The following is a 7,500-nucleotide window of genomic DNA, read 5'->3' as shown; positions in this document are numbered from 1 at the left end:
TGCGGTTCATGGCTTGATTGTGTACGTCGCCAAAGTCCATTTCTTGTTGACACGTAATGTACATGCTGGCACGGCAATGGAATCCTTCGGCCTTTTTCCATTTTGCATCGTGGGAGGTGAACCCTCCCTGGCAAATGATCTTCCAATCATCGATGTCCAATAGTTCTCGATGGTCCTCGTCTAGAAAGATGACCTCGGTCGAGCTATCGATCATAGTCTTGTTGAAGCTCTTCTGTTTTGTCACGCGCGTTATACGACTAAGAGGGACAATCTGAAATACTGGACTGAACAGGCTCGTCTTCCCACTGTCAGTTGCGCCAATGGCACATGGAACGGGTCTCTTGTGCTCTTTTGGTCGAAACAACGCAAGGAAATCTGCACAAAACTGCTCGATTTGCTCTTTTGAAAGGCTGTTTTGAAGGATTTGCTCAAAGTACTTGGGGTCGGGATCAGTTGCACAATTGTAATTAACATAAGCCCTTGCATTGGAGACGTAACACCCTTCTGCAGAAACAAAGAGACAAGTAAACAAACGCTTGTTAAGATGCAAGACGAAATGCCCAAAAAAAGTGAGAACGAAAAAGACAAACTTAAAACGAAGAACTGTCAAACTAACACCAATTTTCTCGTGTCGATGTGTTATTGAAATCGTATCAAATCTCTAAGGAACTGGTTGGCAAGGTTCCAAACAGGGCTAGCGCCTCAACTTTGTAAATACCGTGAAAACATATTAAAGTTTTTGTTTGCACATCACAACAAAGGAGGAAATAAAGACTATAAGCGATTCACATTTGAACGGTTGCGACTAAGTGAACATTCAATTGTTCTCACCTGGGATGCTGGGATGAGTCCCTGTGCAAACGAACCAGCCGAAAAAGACCACAACCAACCATCCTGCACTTCAATTAAGTTTCGGTCGATTTTCAGCTGGCTGATGACACAACTCTCTGGCTCGCTCAACAATGGTAGCACTCGCTGAAAATGCTGGACTAGTCTGTCTTTAAAGCCTTCGTTCCCCATGAGATTGAGAAGAAACGTCTTCATCGAACAAAGGAACTGAGATTCGGACACCTTCTTGAAGACATCTCCACGGTAAACATAAAATTGAAGTTTCTTCATCGCTGCGTCAATGTCGTGGCACAGGACTGTGATGGGGCAAGACAATGGCTTGTTTGGCGTGCAAGTTTGCGTCGTGCTCGTGGCTTCCTGTGTGTTCTCGCGAAGACCAAAACAGTCGATTTTCAGGCCGGTCCAGCGTAATTCTTGGATAGATGTGCTTAGCATGGGCTTGAAGTCGTCATGGAGCACTTGCAAACGAACCACATTCTCGGTGACTGAAGAGTCTTCAGAATCCTCTTCGCCATCACTACTAACGTCAATCTCATCTTGAAGGGCCCTGTCAAAAAAGAAGACATGATTTTCAAGTTAGTACGGTGTTAAATGGACTGCCCATGCATACCGAATTTATTCAGCGCAGAGTCCGACTGTTATCACACTCGCTATCCTCATTGGTGATCATCGGTGTTAAGAGCATCGCGCAAACACTTTGTTTCAATAGAGAAAATTAAGGGCGATCACTCACCGGAGACAATGCTGATACGATGCGGCCACAAAATTCATCATACAAGGATTTTTGTGGTCTTTCAGGACCTGACAGAGCTGGTTGAGTTGTTGAGAATTGTTTTTCTTGTATGATCTGGAAAGGTAAAATTCGAGGCCACATTGCCCAAGGGCACGTTGAATTTTGGCTGGATTTACTGTGGAGCCGTTTTTCGTCTGACACGCCACCCAATAAGAAATGGCTGGAAAAATTTGCTTGCCCGGCGATGCAATCTGTGAAGGATGGATTGAAGATTCTTCATTCAAATCGTCGCCGCTCTCTCGCCTACGTTCGCCAGATGGCCTTGCCGTTTTCTTTTTGCGCCCAATTTCGGAGGTGCTTATTGCCGAAAAGAAAAAGCAGACTTCGCTCAGTTTCGACAAGGTTCGGTCACACTCGTCTCTCTTTTCACAAATCCAGTTCCAAGCACGCTCAATTTCATTATTTTCGACTCTCCAAATGCACTTAAAGGAAACAACGAAGCACTTTTTCTCGACTGCTGCAATTATATGGCACTCGGCTTTATCCCGTATCACTTTACTGTTGAGTTGAGAGCAAGGCCTATTCATCTTTCCTGAAAGAACAGGTGTTATAAACTTCGACTTTTCGAGTTTTTCTGCTCTTTTTATATCGTTGCAGCGTAATGCGATACTAAGAGAACAAAGCATACCAATCCTCATTGGTCGATGGGCCAAGTGGCGATTCAAGGGTGAACTCGTCTCTGATGAAATGTGTTTCCGAGTTCGTTTATGGTGTTGGCATGCATGTTAATATGAACAAATAAAACTCTGGTGTTAAAAAGAAAGAATCAAAAGATAGGTTTCCTCTGAAGAAGGTGTGCGATAAAAAATGTAACATTTTGTCGCTTTCCAAGCTAATTTTAAAAATATCGGGGTGAACACACTACAGTGTCTCTAAAATATTCAAGCCATACACGCTGAACACGCTAAAGACGCCATACACGCCTTAATCAGGGCACATGGATGGACGATATCGTCTGAGCCATGACCGTGTGGCATGAGATAGGTTAATAATGGATGAAAGTGTAACCTTAGGGGTTTAATGCGCGTTTTATGAATACCGGTGTTCTATATTGTTTTCAAAAAAAGAGAGGAAGCAAAAAAACTGCAAAGTTTCAGGCTAAAAGTGAAGAATGTTTGGGCCTTACGAGAAAAGAAAAACTGGAGTAAATAAAAATAGCGTTCTGGAAAGCTTTCTCCCCAAGTTCTTTTTTTCAGCATGGTTTGTATGGGTGTTTAGCATGTACCCGGCCCGTGTGCCGGCTAAATATCCAATCAATCTACTCCACTGGAAAATTCTCGTCAAACTTCTCTTTGAGCATGGCGTGTATGGCGTTTTTAGCGTGCATGGCGTATCTCACTGAATCATGATCCAAAGAACCTAATCCACTGGAACTTGTCCTCAAAGTTCTCTTAGAGGATGGCGTGGATGGCGTGTTTAGCGTGTATGGCGTATCTGACTGAATATCCAAAGACCTAATCCGCAGGAACTTGTCCTCAAATTTCTTTTAGAGGATGGCGTAGATGGCTTGTTTAGCGTGTATGGCGTGTCTTACTGAATATCCTTACTACAACTAATACTGACAACAATAATTAAAATAATATATTTTTAAATAAATAATTTGTTATTATTATTATTATTATTATAAACTTTTTTTAAGTAGTAGTAGTAGCAGTAGTAGTAGTAGTAGTAGTAGTAGAATGTTTATTGGCTGTTGTCTAAATGAGAAAATTCGCCATCCACGCCATGCTGGAAAAGGACTTCAAAGACAGAGTTGTACAAAATTCATTCAATACACGCTATAAACGCTGAAAGCGCCATCCACTCTATGCTGGAAAAGGATTTCAAAGACATGGTTATGCGACATTCAGCCCATACACGCTATCCACGCTGAAAACGCCATCCACGCCTTGCTAAAAAAGAACTTGGTGTCGAGTTAACTGCATAACAAGCTTTAGAGTTCTTTCGACTACAAGGTGGCGTGCAATGCATCTTGGATGATACATTGAGGGAACCAATATCACCCTTGATTTACTACCTTCCCAGCAGTGCGTTTACAGTGTGCATGGACAGCATTCGTCATTGTCATGCAACATGTATGGCGTATTTGGCGTGTATGGCGAGTATGGCCAAAATATATTCAAACACACACACACGCTCTCGATATCTCGTTTTCATCTTATTTTATTAATTTATTTCCAACACATCCTCTCTACCTTATCCTTCATTACCCTCCCCTACCCTACATGCTTGTTTTAATATGACAAGCTTGTTCCTGATTGGCTCTTTAGTGTTTTCGGCTCACCGAGGTCAATTTTGGTCATGATGCTGGCACAAAGCATCTTGGGCGATAGTGGTGTTGGGTGCGAGTTCTTTCCTGCCTATCATTCCGAAATGAGAAGGGAACCAAGAAATCAGGGAAGTGATCTTCTTCGATTTCTTGTTCTTGTTCTTGTTCTTGTTCTTGTTCTTGTTCTTGTTCTTGTTCTTGTTCTTGTTCTTGTTCTTCTTATTATTATTATTATTACTATTACTACTATTATTATTATTATTATTATTTATTATTACTATTATTATTATTATCATTATTATTATTATTATTATTATTATTATTATTATCCTTGCATACGGCGTGAGCTTCTGAAATTTAAACCGACCAATCAGAATTCAGCAAGCGGGAAAAACTATGCTATCCTTGTGCTATCCGACGTCACGCCAATTGTTTACATTCTGATTGGTTAGATCGGTCGACATTCGCTCAGCCTTCTCTTGTGATTCTGTTGACCGTCGCTTCTTTGAACATGACGCATTGTTCTGGCAGTCAATTTGCCAATCCACTTTATCCAGTTTATGGATTGGTCTAGCATGTGATTAACGACCAGGATCGCTTTTGAACTTTATTCTGTAGGAGAAGAAGACGTTGCTGAGTGAACATTTTTACGACGAAAATCCCTTGGTTTGTTCAGCACTTTGATGTCCGATAACTGAGCCGCTCTAATATAATGAGTGTTGGGTCAATCACATTTGGTCGTCTGACCATATGAAGCTTTTTTCAGCTCTTGTTTGTGTCCATCATGAACGAACTTCAGGTGAAGCGCTATGCTGCTTTATGCCAACTTTGATGGCTTGTGATGAGCTTGCCTGCTGTCCAAATTGTTGTTTTACTTAGTATTTGGACAAGATTAGTGTTATCGTTTTGGAACTTAATAGTGAGGGGAACAATTTTTCGTTCATCTGCTGTGCCAAACAGCAAACAATCCTGTTGGGTGTTCCACGTGCTTGGCGAGTCTTGCAAGACCATCGTCTATCAGATCTGGAGTGGAGTTTTCTTTCAGTGATTACAACTTGCGATCGTTCTGCAAACATCCACGTAGCATGCAGCACTTTTTAGTGACTCGAGGATCCACGGCCCGTTTTGCTGTTTCATAGGGAGTCGTGCATTTTTGAGCAGTTTGTCTTCAGTGCTTGTATTTTTTCGTTTGTTCCTGGTGGCGCAAAGTAACTTTGATAATTTGAAAGGACTTGAATCCTTAATTGAATTAGGGATTTTTTTATTAACGAACCAACACGTGAGTGGTGCACAAAATTAGGAGAAACTGTTGGTTGAATAGACAATATTCGTAGACATAATTATCTACCCAGTTTAAGTACTAAGCTCAACAAGTTGTTTGCCTCCACATGTTTCAGTTTCAGGCCAGGTACCCGAATTCACCCAGGTACTGTTGTACACTACCATAGTTCTTTGGAAATTGAATAGCTCCTTGATCACCTGGTTACTTGAGAAGAAACTTGATGTGTTTGTTCTCTACATTGGTGAATGCAGCCACTAACTGTCCATTGTGGATAAACTCCAGACCAACTCTTCTTTCAATTCAATCTTTGTTCTTCGCAGGGCATCAACAATAGTGGCCCTTGTAAAATGTTAGTTTAAAGAGTTTGTTTAAGTTATTTCCCATTCAGTCATAGGGCAATGTGATTGCCAGATTCACTTTCAAACTTATCATGGAAATGTAAACCAATACCAGTGAAAAGTCAGTCCCTTGAATTGTTGATAGAAAATTAATTTAAATGCATATTGAAACATCAGTTGAGGAATATTTTTGTCCCACTTTGTGAACCTAACATACATTGCTGCCATTTGTTTATTGCTTGGTCATTTAATGTCTTGATCACATCAAATAATTTATTTTTTAGGTATTGTGTATCTTTATCTCAAAACTTAAGTGGTTGCTTTTTGGAGCCCTTTTGCGGCATATTTAGATAGGCAGGAAATGTTCCACATTTTATGGTAAATAGTTCTGCATAGTTTTAAGGAATATTGCAGCCAAATCTAATTGAATGTGAGACTAAAATATGCTGTTTGACATTTTGTGAATTTAAAGACTGTTAATATTGTTTCTGCTTGTTTTAAAAGGCTTAAGGTTGGCACTCAAGTGTTCCTTCAATAATCTTATGCTGTAAAGATTACCTTGGGAGAATTGAATTAAGGCTAGTTTTTTCTTCTAGCTTCTTTCCCCAGTGCCCTCTGAGAATGGAGTTTATTTGGTTTTTCCCAATGTTGAAAGATGAAACAATGCCTAAACCAGCCGCAAGGAATACTTCATGGTGCTTTTTTACAAACATGGGCGTGAGGGTGCTCGTAAGCATCTTAGCATTGTTTCGCATGCGTAAGTGTTATTGTAAATAATTTGTTTCACTATGAGAGTCTTCTTTTCCTGTTGGTCATTCAAAAATTGTTGGAATAGCCTGTTTCAGCTGTTGGATAGAGTCAGAAAATTTGATGAGGCCCTCCTGGGGAGAGGAGTCCTTGTTCCCTTTAAATATTTGCTCGTGTTTCCTTGTTCCCCAAATTACTTTCAAACTTGTTCCCAGCTTTTTGATCCCTAAAATTCAAATTGGTTTTCTTCCCTTGTTCCCTAAAATATTTTGTTGTTGTTACTCTTTTCCCAGTTCAAATTAGCCATGTTCCCTTCTTCCCCAAACCCCTAGGAGTGCCTGTTTGATGTTGATTCTCTTATTGGCCTAATAGTAATTCACTGTAGAATTGCAAGACACAGCAAGTTCTCATTTGGGATTGAGGGAAAAATAAATTTTCGCACAATACAAGAAACACAATTTTGACTGCTCCTTCTAGATCTTGCTCTTTTCAGACATGAATCAGCTTGTTTGCACCTTTCTGGCGACCTGCGGGAGGGCAAGCTCTAGAAACTCTTCCTTAGTGAGCCTTCCGCTGAAAAACTTTCCAAGTCTGGCTTTCCGGTGTTAGGGGCCGTGGTTTTTGTGCAAAATTCATCAGCGGCTTCCTTGCAGCTTTTAAAAGGTGTTCCTTCGGGCAATGGTTAGTAAAAGTTTTGTAGTGCTTATACAAATTTTCGCTACTTGAAAATGTATGTTTACACGAAACAAATATCAGCTTGACAATTTTTCTTTACCGATACTCCATTTAAAATGCACGTGAGCGCTAATAATAAAGGGCTAGAAAACCATTTAAAACATGTTTTGGCAATTTTTTTGTCAACAAACTTGGGTTGTCGGCGAGCAGAATTCGAACGTAAGCTGTTGTGCCTTGGCTTTTATTTGTGGTTTTTCTAACTATTCTAAGACAAATTCAGGCCGCTATTTTCGAATCAAGTGCAGGAAAACGACAAAACCGTTTTGAGAACGTATTTATTTGAGTTAACTTCGCGAATAAAGACTTCGGTCGCGTCCTTTCGACGGGGTACATTTTATACGCACAACCGAAATGCACTGTTTCCAGTGAAAGGGCAATGATTGACAGGATAGCACAGTTTTGACTGCCGCGCGCACTGCGGGGGCGGGTTCCGTATGCAAGGATTATTATTATTATTATTATTATTATTATTATTATTATTATTATT

General features: G+C 40.4%; 1 protein-coding gene and 1 pseudogene across 2 annotated transcripts in view; both read right to left on the bottom strand.

Moving 5' to 3' along the window:
- Positions 1-2,280, bottom strand: part of LOC137979861 (uncharacterized) — a 3,093-nt pseudogene extending 813 nt beyond the window's left edge.
- Positions 1-7,500, bottom strand: part of LOC137980023 (short transient receptor potential channel 6-like) — a 75,930-nt gene that overhangs the window by 21,404 nt on the left and 47,026 nt on the right. The window lies entirely within an intron of this gene.

This window comes from Montipora foliosa, chromosome 12 (genome assembly GCF_036669935.1).
Source record: "Montipora foliosa isolate CH-2021 chromosome 12, ASM3666993v2, whole genome shotgun sequence".
Classification (NCBI taxonomy): domain Eukaryota; kingdom Metazoa; phylum Cnidaria; class Anthozoa; order Scleractinia; family Acroporidae; genus Montipora; species Montipora foliosa.
The sequence above is the reverse complement of the archived record's forward strand: the minus strand, read 5'-3'. Positions and strand labels throughout refer to the sequence as shown.